Source organism: Schistocerca serialis, chromosome 12, assembly GCF_023864345.2.
Source record: "Schistocerca serialis cubense isolate TAMUIC-IGC-003099 chromosome 12, iqSchSeri2.2, whole genome shotgun sequence".
NCBI lineage: Eukaryota > Metazoa > Arthropoda > Insecta > Orthoptera > Acrididae > Schistocerca > Schistocerca serialis.
In genome coordinates this window covers 65,905,760-65,922,932 of record NC_064649.1, presented here as the reverse complement: position 1 = coordinate 65,922,932, position 17,173 = coordinate 65,905,760, and positions in this window count along the sequence as shown.

Here is a 17,173-nt window from a genome sequence, read left to right as displayed (position 1 = left end):
CTCAGGGTAGCTTTTCATGAAGGGCAACAGAACAGTGACTCAGTTCGAAGTGAGGCCCATCACTGAAGACAATTTTCCTCCAGTCAATGTGATTCCAGACCGAAGGCGTGTCTGGAGACGCCTCGGAAAGTAGTTTGATACCAACCTGAGCGTCTCCGATTATACAGCCCGACAACCAGAAGTGGTGGTCTGGGGTGCCACTTCATTTCATAGTTGGACCCCTTTGGTAGTTCAGGGTCCCAGGTTCGATTCCCGGCGGGGTCAGGGATTTTCACCTGCCTCGAGATGACTGTCCTGTCCTCGTCATTTCATCCTTATTCATAAAGTGGCGAGACTGGCCTGAGAAAAGGTTGGGAATTTGTACGGGCGCTGATAACCGCGCAGTTGAGCGCCCCACAAACCAAACATCATCATCATCCACTTGGTAGTTATCCGCTGCATCCTTACGTCCTGTTTGTTGTCCTTCATGACAACCCATCCTGGAGCTTACCTTTTAGCAAGGTTATGCATGCCCACACATGGCGAGAGTTCTATTCGCGCTTGCCAAACCCTACCTTGGCCAACAAGGTCGACAGATCTCTCCCCAACTGGCCTTATGAAGCATTAAAAGTAGGGCCCTACTACTACCTTGTGATTATGATGATCTAACTTACCAATTGGACAGATTTTGACATCATAGCTCTCAAGAGGAAATCTAGTAACTACATCAATTAATGGCAAGCCGAAAAAGTGCCTATATAACAACACGTTACTAACTTGTTCAATTTGTGAAGCTCTTTCTCTTGTGTAAATCATCGATTTTTTCTGAAATTGTAACCATTTGTTTGCCTGTCCATCAACATCACATCTGCCGATTTCCGTCCCATTTGGACAATTCCCTAGTGGTGCGTCCTTTTATTTGTGTTAGAGTGTTCACTATCTGTTAATAAGAAAGTGAAGCACCCAGAGGCGAAGAAAGAAACTAAGTAAGCTCCATGGATTGAGTGGTCATGGCATTTCATTTCAGAGGTTAGAAATTTACAAAGTGCTCGACAGTATGAGCCCACTTATCTGGGTAACGTAGCACCCCGTCTGGCCCCCAAGCATCCACTGATCCGATTGGGATGGATGTCATTAAGCCATTTTATCCTCTCCAGAGGTAAGCTGATCAACAACTGCTGTAATGGGTTCTTGATTTCCTGGATGCCGGCACTGGGACGGACGTCTGGGCTGTTCCTATATAAGTTCTATCGGGAACAGACCCGTGGATTTTGCTTGTCACGCTGTAAGATGGCTATAATTTCGTACCTTACAAGAACTCATCCACATACTTTACCGTGATCTACAAACACAATTATGTAGCATGTGACAGGTTGTATATCGTACATATGAATATATAAAGGAGACTGACACTGTCGCGTACGTATTGTACGAGGGGCGTTCAGAAAGTAAGCTCCGATCGGTCGCGAAATGGAAACGACTATGAAAATCCGATAAAGCTTTGCACAGATGTGTTGGGTAGTGTCTCTAGTATAACCCCAGTTAGCATCACGTCGCTCTTCTCATTTCTGAGCTCGCAGTGAGTGCGTAAAGATGTCTAGAAAATAGTGTCTGCCGCCAAGTACGAGGGCCTGGTGAGAAATTTCGCCTGAAGCTATGCAGCTAACATTACGTAACTGTCGTGCTGTTTCGTCTTCACGACAATTCTCAGCCGCATTCTGCAGGGGCAATGAAGATGCTCCTGCATCGTTTTCAAATGGAAATGTTAGATTACCCACAATACAGTCCGCAAATGTCTCCCCCTGAGTTTCATCTCTGGTCACATGAACCGCTGTCTTTGAAGACAACATTTTGACACAGACAACGAGGTGTAGGCCAGCGTGGAGAATTGGCGGAAAGCACTGGCGGCTGCCTTCTATGATGAGGCTATTGAAAAGTTGGTACAACGCTATGACAAAAGTCTAAGTCAGAACGGCGACTACGTAGAGAAGTAGCTGAAAGGTGTAGCTAATTGTTAGAAGTAAAACATTTCTGATGTTCACTGTGGTTTCAATTTGGCAATCAATCGGAGCTTACTTGCTGAACAGGCCTCGTAAATAATTGTTAACGCTTAATGCATGAAAGGTGACGGAGTGGCTTTATTATAAAAACGTCCTAATGAATAATTGCCTATACTAGTAGAGGTTGGAACGCCAGTGGAAATGAAACGGCAGGCGGAACTTAAGCCCTGGGTGGAAGGCCCACCCAGGTGTGTTGGTTCTGCTCACCACAGGAAGTAGCAAGACGGACGTCGTAGCACCTAAGCGCTGGAGCACAATAGACTAACAGAGTCGCATCCGAACCGGAAGGATTGTACTTCGAAAACTACGAAACTCTTGGACGCAGGTGAGACGAACGAAGAAGCGGCACCTCGGAAACCACGCAAGCTGGGTTATTTCCAAAGATTTTTACTCAGAAGCGTACCATTGTACGGGCGTAAGTTTTTCCTAGCAAACTTTCCACGCTAGACGATAAAAGACTAAAATATGGTTGGTGAGCGTTCGGGAGAATCTGTAGAGATGTAGAATATACCGTAGTTTCGGGAATATGATTCGTTTTTGGAATTACGATGGTGGGGAGCCGTGCCTTGCAGGGAGGCCAGCGGTGGAGAGACGCGGTCTTCCGTTGTGAGCGCCCGGGTGTGACGGTCGCTCAGTATCAGCTTTCGTTGGTACAGACGGACTTCTTGTCTTTGCCCTCAGGAGAGTTTATAGTTAGAACAGTCAGGCACTGTACTGTTGTGAACCTATACAATTCTGGACGTCACCTCCGGGTTGGAAGTCTTCGTTGGGTACGCAGCGTTCAGTAATTGAGAGCACTTCCTCTACCTATACTTACGTTGAAACGTTATCTGAACTCCGTCTTTGTGGCTGGGAGTTCACGTTTCTCGTCTGTAGAACACAGAGAGGAGAAGACAGTATTAGAGTACTTTTACTCAGAGGACCGCCTTCTGCCGTCCTAGTGTTTAAAAGAGTTTTTATTTTTGTGGCTCGAGTTCTTACATCGACGCAGACGTGTACGAGAACCATCACTTCGACGCACCGGACGCAGTACATACGGTGATATCACAAATTGCTTTGGCTTATTAGGGCTATAAAGCTAAAGAGCTGTGAACACGCTAGTTTATTTCCACTGGGGTTCCACGCCACCGTAGATCATCTTTGAAAGTAGTGTCTTCTAGTGTTTGGTACATAGGTGACGTCAGTCATCTCGCGTTATTGATGTTACACCGCGCAGTCATAATAAGGGGCAGAGTTGGGCAATTGATTACTAATTTTACGCAGGGAATGTGAACTTTGTAATATAAGGGTTTTTTTAAATCTGCAATAAATATATAAGCAGGAACAACGTTTATCATTTAGTAGGATTAGTTGCCTTCATCATTCATTCGGATCTCCGGGCGGGGACTACTCAAGAGGACGTCGTTATCAGGAGAAAGAAAACTGGCATTCTACGGATCGGAGCGTGGAATGTCAGAACCCTTAATCGGGCACGTAGGTTAGAAAATTTAAAAAGGGAAATGGATAGGTTAAAGTTAGATATAGTGGGTATTAGTGAAGTTCGGTGGCAGGAGGAGCAAGACTTTTGGTCAGGTGATTACAGGGTTATAAATACAAAATTAAATAGGGGTAATGCAGGAGTAGGTTTAATAATGAATAAAATAATAGGAGTGCGGGTAAGCTACTACAAACAGCATAGTGAACGCATTATTGTGGCCAAGATAGACACGAAGCCCAAACCTACAACAGTAGTACAAGTTTATATGCCAACTAGCTCTGCAGATGACGAAGAAATTGAAGAAATGTATGATGAAATAAAAGAAATTATTCAGATTGTGAAGGGAGACGAAAATTTAATAGTCATGGGTGACTGGAATTCGAGTGTAGGAAAAGGGAGAGAAGGAAACATAGTAGGTGAATATGGATTGGGGGACAGAAATGAAAGAGGAAGCCGCCTGGTAGAATTTTGCACAGAGCACAACATAATCATAACTAACACTTGGTTTAAGAATCATGAAAGAAGGTTGTATACATGGAAGAACCCTGGAGATACTAAAAGGTATCAGATAGATTATATAATGGTAAGACAGAGATTTAGGAACCAGGTTTTAAATTGTAAGACATTTCCAGGGGCAGATGTGGACTCTGACCACAATCTATTGGTTATGACCTGTAGATTAAAACTGAAGAAACTGCAAAAAGGTGGGAATTTAAGGAGATGGGACCTGGATAAACTAAAAGAACCAGAGGTTGTACAGAGATTCAGGGAGAGCATAAGGGAGCAATTGACCGGAATGGGGGAAAGAAATACAGTAGAAGAAGAATGGGTAGCTTTGAGGGATGAAATAGTCAAGGCAGCAGAGGATCAAGTAGGTAAAAAGACGAGGGCTAGTAGAAATCCTTGGGTAACAGAAGAAATATTGAATTTAATTGATGAAAGGAGAAAATATAAAAATGCAGCAAATGAAGCAGGCAAAAAGGAATACAAACGTCTCAAAAATGAGATCGACAGGAAGTGCAAAATGGCTAAGCAGGGATGGCTAGAGGACAAATGTAAGGATGTAGAGGCTTGTCTCACTAGGGGTAAGATAAATACTGCCTACAGGAAAATTAAAGAGACCTTTGGAGAGAAGAGAACCACTTGTATGAATATCAAGAGCTCAAATGGCAACCCAGTTCTAAGCAAAGAAGGGAAGGCAGAAAGGTGGAAGGAGTATATAGAGGCTTTATACAAGGGCGATGTACTTGAGGACAATATTATGGAAATGGAAGAGGATGTAGATGAAGATGAAAGGGGAGATAAGATACTGCTTGAAGAGTTTGACAGAGCACTGAAAGACCCGAGTCGAAACAATTCCCCGGGAGTAGACAACATTCCATTAGAACTACTGATGGTCTTGGGAGAGCCAGTCCTGACAAAACTCTACCATCTGGTGAGCAAGATGTATGAGACAGGCGAAATACCCACAGACTTCAAGAAGAATATAATAATTCCAATCCCAAAGAAAGCAGGTGTTGACAGATGTGAAAATTACCGAACTATCAGTTTAATAAGTCACAGCTGCAAAATACTAACGCGAATTCTTTACAGACGAATGGAAAAACTGGTAGAAGCGGACCTCGGGGAAGATCAGTTTGGATTCCGTAGAAATGTTGGAACACGTGAGGCAATACTAACCTTACGACTTGTCTTAGAAGAAAGATTAAGAAAAGGCAAACCTACGTTTCTAGCATTTGTAGACTTAGAGAAAGCTTTTGACAACGTTAACTGGAATACTCTCTTTCAAATTCTGAAGGTGGCAGGGGTAAAATACAGGGAGCGAAAGGCTATTTATAATTTGTACAGAAACCAGATGGCCATAATAAGAGTCGAGGGGCATGAAAGGGAAGCAGTGGTTGGGAAAGGAGTGAGACAGGGTTGTAGCCTCTCCCCGATGTTATTCAATCTGTATATTGAGCAAACAGTAAAGGAAACAAAAGAAAAATTCGGAGTAGGTATTAAAATCCATGGAGAAGAAATAAAAACTTTGAGGTTCGCCGATGACATTGTAATTCTGTCAGAGACAGCAAAGGACTTGGAAGAGCAGTTGAACGGAATGGACAGTGTCTTGAAAGGAGGATATAAGATGAACATCAACAAAAGCAAAACGAGGATAATGGAATGTAGTCAAATTAAATCGGGTGATGCTGAGGGGATTAGATTAGGAAATGAGACACTTAAAGTAGTAAAGGAGTTTTGCTATTTAGGGAGTAAAATAACTGATGATGGTCGAAGTAGAGAGGATATAAAATGTAGACTGGCAATGGCAAGGAAATCGTTTCTGAAAAAGAGAAATTTGTTAACATCGAGTATAAATTTAAGTGTCAGGAAGTCATTTCTGAAAGTATTTGTATGGAGTGTAGCCATGTATGGAAGTGAAACATGGACGATAACCAGTTTGGACAAGGAGAGAATAGAAGCTTTCGAAATGTGGTGCTACAGAAGAATGCTGAAGATAAGGTGGGTAGATCACGTAACTAATAAGGATGTATTGAATAGGATTGGGGAGAAGAGAAGTTTGTGGCAGAACTTGACTAGAAGAAGGGATCGGTTGGTAGGACATGTTTTGAGGCATCAAGGGATCACAAATTTAGCACTGGAGGGCAGCGTGGAGGGTAAAAATCGTAGAGGGAGACCAAGAGATCAATACACTAAGCAGATTCAGAAGGATGTAGGTTGCAGTAGGTACTGGGAGATGAAGAAGCTTGCACAGGATAGAGTAGCATGGAGAGCTGCATCAAACCAGTCTCAGGACTGAAGACCACAACAACAACATCATTCATTTATGTTTAGATTGTACTTTATAGAGTTGAGAGATCCTAAGACCTGCTTTAGAGGGTAGTCAGACAGGACCAAGTCTTCATTTTAGCGTTTATTATTTCCAGCTGCTCACATTTATTTCTACACCCACCAGGAGTAGCATCTTGGAACGGGAGTGCCTCAACATCACACAGACAGTTCATAGAGTGACGAGCATTGTCCTGTTGAAAACTGGCACCATGATAATGTTGCACCAGAGGTGACACATGAGGACGCAAGCTGCTGTGACGCATCGTTGTGCCGCCAGAGTTCCCTCAATCACTACCAGTTTTTCTCCGAAGTCATACCCGATGTCTCCCCACAACTGGACTAACACTGTTATGGTTTTCCAAAATGTTGGAAGAATGGCACGTCTCCCCAGGTCATTGCCACACTCTCCGAATGGTTCAAAGGGCTCTTAGCACTATGGGACTTAACATCTTAGAACTACTTAAACCTAACTAACCTAACGACATCACACACATCCATACCCGAGGCAGGATTCGAACCTGCGACCGTAGCAGTCGCGCGGTTCTGGACTGCAGCGCCTAGAACCGCGTGGCCACCGCGGTCGGCTCCTGAAAAGATGACTCATATTCTGAAACTATATTAATGAAAGAAATCCATAGAAAACTAACGAGTGAAAACAAAAATTTTTCGCAAAATGTTTCTTCCGATAAGTGACGGCATATCCTTAAAAAGCATATGATTAAGTCACCAACCAAAAGAAATTGTATGTTACAAACTTTCTATACACGTCACCTCAGCATTTACCGAAACAGAAGGCAAACCATCGGGCAAAAGAGACAGAGTGTTTCAATAACTTTAAATAAAAGAGTAACTGGTCATTTATTTCAATGAAAATATATAATGTAGCACGAGTTATTAATCTTTTAAAGCAAACCAAAAATCCATATTTAATTCCAGAAGTACGAAGAATCTGTAATTAAGGAAATAAATACTTCAATTTTACAAATACTTTATTTTTAGAAATATAATTTTTATTCAGATTTCTTTGAAATGGAGTACGTTATTTGCCTCTAACAAAAGTTGGCAACCCTCGTCGTCGTTCGTGTATAACAGAAAAAGCTGAAAAAGTATATAAATGAAATCACTGAGTCCCGGACTGGCTGAAAACATTTGCCTGTGACTGTCAGTCAGTCAGTCAGTCAGTCAGTCAGTCATCAGCTTACCTTCCAATAGGAAAGTGGTTGCACTCAGCGACTGTGATATGATTTATAAATTATCGAGCGCAGCAATCAGTCGTCTTTTTTTGCAGGTTTTATTTGGCAAATCCAGATTTTGGCTAGTATTATCAATGCCAAAAAATACAAGGAGTACATGGTCAGGGGATACTATAAAGAGTTACAACGCATGGCACAACCTATATGGCTTATACATTACATTACATACCATTATTTTCTAGTCTCGATGCATGTCAGTTCCCTGTCGTTCGAGCGTCAGTCATAGTTCTTTGAATACTACTGTATAAAGAAGTATTCTGCGGAGAACACAACGATTGGATGTATGACGCTCTCTTTATGAACTACGTAATATAACATTCAAAGGAAAGTAAAAAAAAAGCTTCAAATTTGCATGGGAATTATATAAGTAAATTTCTTTACATTGCTGTCCGACTTATTTCCGCATTTGCCAGTAAACATAGAAAATATAAGAAAATTTCCAGGTTCACTCCTTGTGAGTCACTTGTTTTTTGTTCATTCAACACATATATAGCGCCAGTTGGGTAAAACCATTTTTAAAATTTATTTACAAGACACAAGGAGACACATGATGCTTGTAACTATCAGAATTTATCTGTATTCCTGAATTTTCCCGAACATTTTTGCACTTCTTTCGTCGTTCCTCAGAATCATTTCTTTTGTTATCCACAGTTTTGTTCACAGTTGCCTCTCCTGTTCCTATATTTTCCTTTCCAACATTTGACGACAGTCTCCGAAATCCACCCCAGCTTCTTATTTACCAGGGTTTGCAAAGTGCTACATGTTGTTGTTGTGGTCTTCAGTTTTGAGACTGGTTTGATGCAGCTCTCCATGCTACTCTATCCTGTGCAAGCTTCTTCATCTCCCGGTACCTAGTACACCCCACATCCTTCTGAATCTCCTTAGTGTATTCATCTCTTGGTCTCCCTCTACGATTTTCACCCTCCACGCTACCTTCCAATACTAAATTGGTGATCGCTTGATGCCTCAGAATATGTCCAACCAAACGGTCCCTTCTTCTTGTCAAGTTGTGCCACAAAATGCTCTTCTCCCCAATCCTATTCAATACCTCCTCATTAGTTATGTGATCTATCCATCTAATCTTCAGCATTCTTCTTTAGCACCACATTTCGAAAGCTTCTATTCTCTTCTTGTCTAAACTATTTATCGTCCACGTTTCACTTCCATACATGGCTACACTCCATACAAATACTTTCAGAAAAGACTTCCTGACACTTAAATCTATACTCTATGTTAGCAAATTTCTCTTCTTCAGAAACGCTTTCCTTGCCATTGCCAGTCTACATTTTATATCCTGTCTACTTCGTCCATCATCAGTTACTTTGCTCGCCAAATAAGAAAACTCCTTTACTACTTTAAGTGTCTCATTTCCTAATCTAATTCCCTCAGCATCACCCTACTTAATTCGACTACATTCCATTATCCTCGTTTTCCTTTTGTTGATGCTCATCTTATATCCTCCTTTCAAGACACTGACCATTCCGTTCAACTGCTCTTCCAAGTCCTTTGCTGTCTCTGACAGAATTACAATGTCATTGGCCAACCTCAAAGTTTTTATTTCTTCTCCATGGATTTTAATACCTACTCCGAATTTTTCTTTTGTTTCATTTACTGCTTGCTCAATATACAGATTGAATAACATCGGCGATAGGCTACAACCCTGTCTTACTCCCTTCCCAACCACTGCTTCCCTTCCATACCCCTCGACTCTTGTAACTGCCATCTGGTTTCTGTACAAATTGTAAATAGCCTTTCAAAAGGTTCAAATGGCTCTGAGCACTATGCGACTTAACTTCTGAGGTCATCAGGCACTTAGAACTAATTAAGCCTAACTAACCTAAGGACATCACACACATCCATGCCGGAGGCAGGATTCGAACCTGCGACCGGAGCGGTCGCTCGGCTCCAGACTGTAGCGCCTGGAATCGCACGGCCACTCCGGCCGGCCAAATAGCCTTTCGCTCCTGTATTTTACCCCTGCTACTTTCAGAATTTTCAGTCAACATTGTCAAAAACTTTCTCTAAGTCTACAAATGCTAGAAACGTAGGTTTGCCTTTCCTTAATCGATCTTCTAAGATAAATCGTAGTGTCAGTATTGCTCACGTATTCCAATGTTTCTACGGAATCCAAACTGATCTTCGACGAGGTCGGCTTCATAAGCGAAGTATTTTATCATACTGTAGTGTTCAAGTCGAGTGTTCTATTCACGCCTGTATGTGGGATCGAGTCATTCGCTCCGAAGGCTACCCGATATGCCACCTTGTTTGGGTTCCGCTTGTTAGAGGAAATGCGTGGGGGGAGGGGAGGAGGGGGTAGGTGAGGTGTACGGCTGCAAGTGCGGTTGGAAGTGTACCATTCTCCCAAGCCCTTTTGTTTGGGCCCTCTGCCAACAGTGTTGTTAAGATCTACTGGGATGACTCGTGGGATAGAATCTGCTCAACATGGAGATGATCTCGCCGCTTACCTAAGACGCGGACGAATAGCCTGTAACAGTAGATAAGCATCACCATTTTCAGCGGTTAGCATCTCGGCGCCGGCGGATAAGGAAGGCTGCCCCTTGTCCGGCTGAGGTAAACCGGATTACTCTCTGGTAGATGCCCGGCGCGGCGTATATTACCGGGGCGAGCTCTTAATCTCGGCGGTCGGCCGTTGTCCATTTCCACGCTGTCTCCGGCCGTGATCTCGTTCTGAGGCCGGGCCAGGCAGGCCCTGTAAATCAAAGGCGCATGTATCACTTCGCGGGGTGTGGGGATGGGGGGGGGGGGGGCGTACAGAGGCGTAGAGCGTAATGAAGCCGTGCGGGGTCGGACAGGTAACGAAGCAGCCGCGTAAATATCGTACAAATTTATGTCGGTCCAGACAGGTAACTCCGCGGCTACCGAGGGCGCCCGTTGGCCGCGGGGGGGCAGTGGCCGGCCTTGCTCTTTACCAGAACTCTTTCCCCTCCAGGTCACTGTCAAGGACGAGGGGCGTCATAAGGGCTGCGCTGTGGCCGCCTTCTCGCATTAACCCCACTAGTGATCCTCACCTTATAACATTTTTAGGTAGTATGCCCTATGCTGAGAACTGGGAGAATGTAGCTTTTCGTGGCGACATTCTTAGGTAAGTATTTCACGGATATCTCGCTGCTTCGAATTTGCTCCTCTGAAGTCATCATGTGAAGTTTCATTTCCCGCCCGTGCCTGTGTGCCATTCCTTCGGGTAATAATTGGCAACCAATGCTGTACAATCGCAATATAGTCATGAGATGTTCAATTGACTATTTTATTAGAACATGTTACGCGTTTCGGAATTACACCCATCTTCAGACATCACAAACCTCAACTCCTTCCTAACCAAGCAGGGCAAGTGTTAAAAGTTAATACGAGAACTACGGAGAGCACAGGAAAAGCGGAACTGTGAGTAATTAACATGTACCAGGTGGAGAAGTATGAAACCAGAATTTAGTCGCAATAATTACACGTCTGTTGTTTGAAACTCATAAGCAATATTTTATCCAAAATAATTTCCATTGCTATTTATACATTTCTTCCACCTCTCCGGTAGGCTATGAATGCCACGCCAAACAAAACAGTTCTTCTTCTGAACTGCACCAGCCAGCGAGCCATTTTCGTACATTTTCATACGAATTGAAACGTTCTTCAGCGAGAGCGTGTCCCAGGGATTCAAATAGATGATAATCGGACGGCGCCAAGTCTGGAGAATAGGTCGCATGCCCTAGTATTCCCCAACTGAACGCCTCGACCTTTTCCCTGACCCGTTTTGCTTTGTGTAACTGGGCTTATTATTGAGCAATATGACTTTGTGTTGCCTTTTTCCGTATTCCGGTCATTTTTCACGTAATGCTCGATTTAAATCGATGATTTGCTGTTGGTAGCAATCGGTGTTAAGGATTTCACCAGGTTTTAGTAGCTCATAACAGATGAAATCCATTTGATCCCCCAAACACAGAGCACTGTCTTCTTTCCAAAGCGATTTAGTCTTGCAGTGAATGTCGATGGTATTCCTGGATTCACCCATGAGTTACGACGATTAGGAGTCTCGAAATATAGCAATTTTTCATCACCTGTCACTACTCGATGGAGAATCGACTTTCTTTTGTATCTGGCAAGTAGCATTTCACAAGTGGTCTTTCGATTTGCTTGCTGTCTTAGTTTCAGTTCATGCGGAACCCATTTTCCCACTTTCTGCACCTTTTTCACAGTTTTCAACCGAGGAGAAAGGTTCTGCGTTCCATTGAACTGTTCCGCGAGTTCCTGTTGAGTTTGAGCATCACCTTCGTCCAATGGGCCTGCAGTTCGTTGTCTTCGAACTATTTCTGTGGTTTTCCGCGCTCACCGTTTATCATTTCAAAATCACCACTTTCGAATTTTTTGAACCATTCTAAATACTGCATTTTCCCAAGAGCATGTTCGCCGAAAGCTTCGACGAGCATTCGATGCAATTCTGCAGCAGTTTTCTTCAAATGATAACAGAAAACCAATGCCACCCGCAAATCGTAGTTCGTAGGCACAGAACTCGAAATGTTTACGGGTTTGAAACAGATAGCGATGTATGGTACTTGGGTTACTGTGTGTTGACACTCGTCGTCAGCCGTAATAGGAAGCAAATGGCGCTGCAGTCGCGGTCTCACAGGCATTACACTGACGGATAGTACAATCTATAGGGAAATACCTAGATGGCTTACGTGCGAAAATTGGTAGAGCCTTAGATCGCCGTACCCAGAGTCAGGGATTCAAATCCCATAGATGACAATCTTATTTTGCGTGAAAGTTTTACATGGGACTATTAACACTTCCGCACGTATTAAGCAACTGTTTGTTTATTCGGATGTTTATGTTTATTCTGTGAAACTACACATGCACTAGCTGCTTCATCACGAGTGGTGTCTGTTCTTTTGCACATATACGACAGAACACCACACTTGTCTATACAAATGTATTCTATAGGTTTGCCACTTCCAACTAACGAAGCAAAAGCAGACTGCCACAAGAACATTACTCGGCAAAGTCCTTTTACATGTCAGGAAAATGGTCTCCCGTACACCAGTTTCAGCGTAAACAGTTAAAACAATATCTGGGTTTGAACGAGGGACCTTTGGTACGACGGCATCACACTCTACCAACTGATCCACCCGAGATCTACGAAACTAATCACTCACAGATACGCCTTTCCTGTCCTCTGTAGTTCCGGTGTTACTTTTAATTTCCGTTTTCACATGTTCTACTGGACGACAGCACACAGCACGAACTAAATCGGTGTTTTGGTTAATGCTCTATTGACACAGAACGTTTGGTACCGATCTGAGTGTCTGCCATCTGGAGGTTTGATTGTCAGTTCTGAAACTGACATAGCATCAAATACCTTTCTACATATTTTTCCAGGTTCCTTCCTCCTGTCACGAGGCAGATATTCCATATGTACGGAATTTCTTCCCAGAAACGGGAGAGCCTGCTACCCACCGGAGACCCTGACCTTTCTCAGATGTGGCACACTACCTGTTTCCACGAACAGATCATAATCGTGCTTTTACACTCTTTGCTTGCGGAGGAGCTTTGTGCTACTCCTTTCTGACATGTCTCCTTACAACAAATAGTGACTGCGTTTGGTGGTACCCCAAGCAACAGTTAGAACCAGGGTTGCCAATACCAATATTCCAAATTATCCAAAAATCTAGGAGGAGGAGATTAGTGTTTAACGTCCCGTCGACAACGAGGTCATTAGAGACGGAGCGCAAGCTCGGGTGAGGGAAGGATGGGGAAGGAAATCGGCCTTGCCTTTCGAAGGAACCATCCCGGCATTTGCCTGAAGCGATTTAGGGAAATCACGGAAAACCTAAATCAGGATGGCCGGAGACGGGATTGAACCGTCGTCCTCCCCAATGCGAGTCCAGTGTGCTAACCACTGCGCCACCTCGTCCGGTAAAAATCTAGGAGAAATTCCGCACATTTGGGGAGAAAATTTTCCCGATTCCGCGCAAATTCTCCACATAAAACGATATTTGAGTTTTTCTGGTACTCGTCTTGGATAAATTATTGGTTTCATTATTTCATGGTCATAATATGCTTTTATTCTTCATATATTTAAGTATTTACAAGAAAAACATAACTTCGAGTAATTCGAAAGGCCACAAAAACGTTTTTTATGTGGCGTGATGCTTTTCTCTAGGGATACGCTCAAACAGCTTTTTCTCGCATGTGCTCCGCCATTCTTATGTTCAGTTTCGCTTAAGTAATACCTGTGTATTACCAAGCTGGCTTTCGACCAAACCGATCGACAATAGATCACATTTTCACACTAAGACAATTCTTTGAAAAACAATGGGAATATGATAAAGATATCTATAGCCTGTTCGTTGATTTTCAACGTGCATATGACAGCATCCACAGGAATAGCCTATACAATGCAATGCGGGGACTTCAGAATCCCTGAGAAGCTAGTGAGAAGAGTGCAAGCTTGTATGGAAGGGTCAAAGGCAACAGTACGTTTCCGAGGAGCCACATCAGAAACATTCGATATTGAGACAGGCCTCAGACAAGGGGATGCTGTTTCATGTGCTCTGTTCAGCGTCATCTTAGAGAAGGTAATAAAAGAGTGTAGGCAACAGGAGTGGGCTGGAGTAGAGATGGACGGTAACTTCAATTGTCTCGCATATGTAGATGACATAGTACTAGTAAGTGAATCAAAGCACGAATTGACAGAAAGGTACCGGAAAATGGACAATAATGCATAGAAAGTAGGGCTCAAAGTGAATCGAGACAAACAGAGTTCACACAGAAGACAAGAGCAGGTAGAATTTCTTGAGATAGATAGCAAGAGATTCAAGAGAGTAGACCAGTTCAAATACTTGGAATCTTGTTTTACTACTGACAACAGCATAAAAATGGACATCAAGGAAAGAATAGCACTGGGAACGAAATGCATGCATTCCCTCAGAGAGACGCTCGGCTCCAAATCGATCTCATTGAACACTAAGATGGAAATCTACAATACAGTGATATGTCCAGCAGTAACGTACGGTTCAGAAACATGGGGCACTACTAAGCGAGAAAGGGAAAAACTATTAATATTTGAAAGAAGAGTAATGAGGAAGATATGGGGACCAGTTTTAGATAATGGAGAATGGAAGAGGAGGAAAATGAGGAAGTCTACATTCTGATGCAACAACCAACTATCCTACAGAAGATAATGAGCAAAAGAATACAATGAGTGGGACATGTAGCCCGTATGCCAGATGGAAGACAGGCGAAGATGGCAATAGAGGGAAAACCAAACACCAAACGCCCCATTGGACGACCAAGGCAGCGCTTGATGGACGACCTGGTGAAGGACGTAGCAGCCCTGGGAACTGAAGACACCTGGAGGAACCGGGCACAGAACAGGAAGGAATGGAGGCAGTTTGTGGAAGCAGCGCGTGGTCTGCAGGGCCTGTGATCGCTGAATATCTATCTATCAACACCTGTGTATAAAAGAGTATTTATCTACCCTCTTTATACACTGAAGCGCCGAAGAAACTGATATAGGCATGTGTATTCAAAAAGAGATACGTAAACAGGGAGAATACGGCGCTGCGGTCGGCAACGTCTATATAAGACAATAAGAGTCTGGCGCAGTTCTTAGATCGGTTACTGCTGCTACAATGGAGAGTTGTCGAGATTTAAGTGAGTTTCAACGTTGTCTTACAGTCGGCGCACGAGCGATGCGACACAGCATCTCCGAGGTAGCGATGAAGTGGGGATTATCCCGTACAACCAGTTTATGAGTGTACCGTGAATTTCAGGAATCCGGTAAAACATCATATCTTCGACATCGCTGCGGCCGGAAAAAGATCCTGCAAGAACGGGACCAACGACGACTGAAGAGAATCGATCAACGTGACGGAAGTGCAACCCTTCCGTATATTGCTTCAGATTTCAATACTGGGCCATCAACAAGTGTGGGCGTGCAAAATATTCAACGAAACATCATCAGCATGGGGTTTCGAAGCCGAAGGTCCATTCGTGGACCCTTGATGACGGCACGACACAAAGCTTCACGCCTCATTGGACTGTTGACGACTGGAAACATGTTGTCTGGTCGGACGAATTTCGTTTCAAATTGTATCGAGCGGATGGGCGTGTACGGGTATGGAGACAACCTCTTGAATCCGTGGACCCTGCTCGTCAGCATGGGACTCTTCAAGCTGGTGGAGGCTCTGTAATGGTGTGGGGCATGTGCAGGTGTAGTGATATGGGACTCCCGATACGTCTAGATACTACTCTGATAGGCTGCAAGTACGTAAGCATCCTGTGTGATAACCTGCATCCATTTATATCCATTGTGGATTCCGACTGACTAGGGCAATTCCAGCAGGACATCGCGACACCTCACACGTCCAGAATTGCTACAGAGTGTCTCCAGGAACACTCTTCTGATTTTAAACACTTCCGCTGGCCACCAGCGTTCACAGACATGAACAATACTGAACATACCTGGGATGCCTCCATTACTGCTTCAGACATTAGTCGAGTCCATGTCACATCTGGCTGCGGCACTTCTGCGTGCGCGTGGAAGCCCTACACCGTATTTGGCATTTGTACCAACTTCTATGGCTCTTCAGTCTATGATATCGCGTGAAACGTTCTCTATGAAACTCGTTCTGAGCTTAAAGTCTTGAAAAATCATTAGAACGAACACCAGCAACAAACTCACCAACCATCAAGGTTTCGATGTAACAGCTACGGTGTATTAAAAATAGTAAAACGTTAAAATCTCAGCAGAATGCCAGTCCTCACAAAATCCCCAATCGAATGGTAATTCCCCGGAGTTTGTGGAATTACAAAGTAATTGGCAACGCTGGTTACCGCAATACGTATCCATTGTTATTGCTGACACGCACTACTTCCGCATAACGAGTGACATTCGGAGGCGTAGAATTGAATCTTGAGAACATGCCGCAAGCTCCTGAAGAACAATCGGAGAATGGTTTCGAAATTATTTACTAATTCTTTTAAGTCGTGTGACTAGGGCCTCTCGTCGGGTAGACCGTTCGCCAGGTGCAAGTCTTTCGATGTGATGCCACTTCGGCGATTTGCACATCGATGGGGATGAAATGATAATAATGAGGACAACACAACTCCCAGTCCCTGAGCGGAGAAAATCTCCGACCCAGCCGGGAATTGAACCCGGGCCCTTAGGATTGACATTCTGTCACGCTGACCACTCAGATACCGGGGGCGGACATTCTTTTATGTAATTAATTTAGAATAACTATGTATACAGAGAGCAAAGGGCAGTCATATCAAACATCCCTGGAGCATTCCTGACGGTCTTTTCTCTGGTGATCACTTGCCGGCCGGTACAACGTACTGCGTTCCATCACTTAGGGAATAACGAATGGAATTACAGAGCAGGCGATTTGACAGCAAAATACTTAAAAATAAAGACTGAGGTCTGTATGGTTCTGTGTGCAGAATTGTCCACTTGCTTGGAAGTCGCATTGCTCCTGCAATAGGCGCCTTGTTCAGATCGGCGGTAAAGGCGGAGTGAGACGTTATTGCATCGGCGAACCGGCGCCATAAGTCAGCCGGCG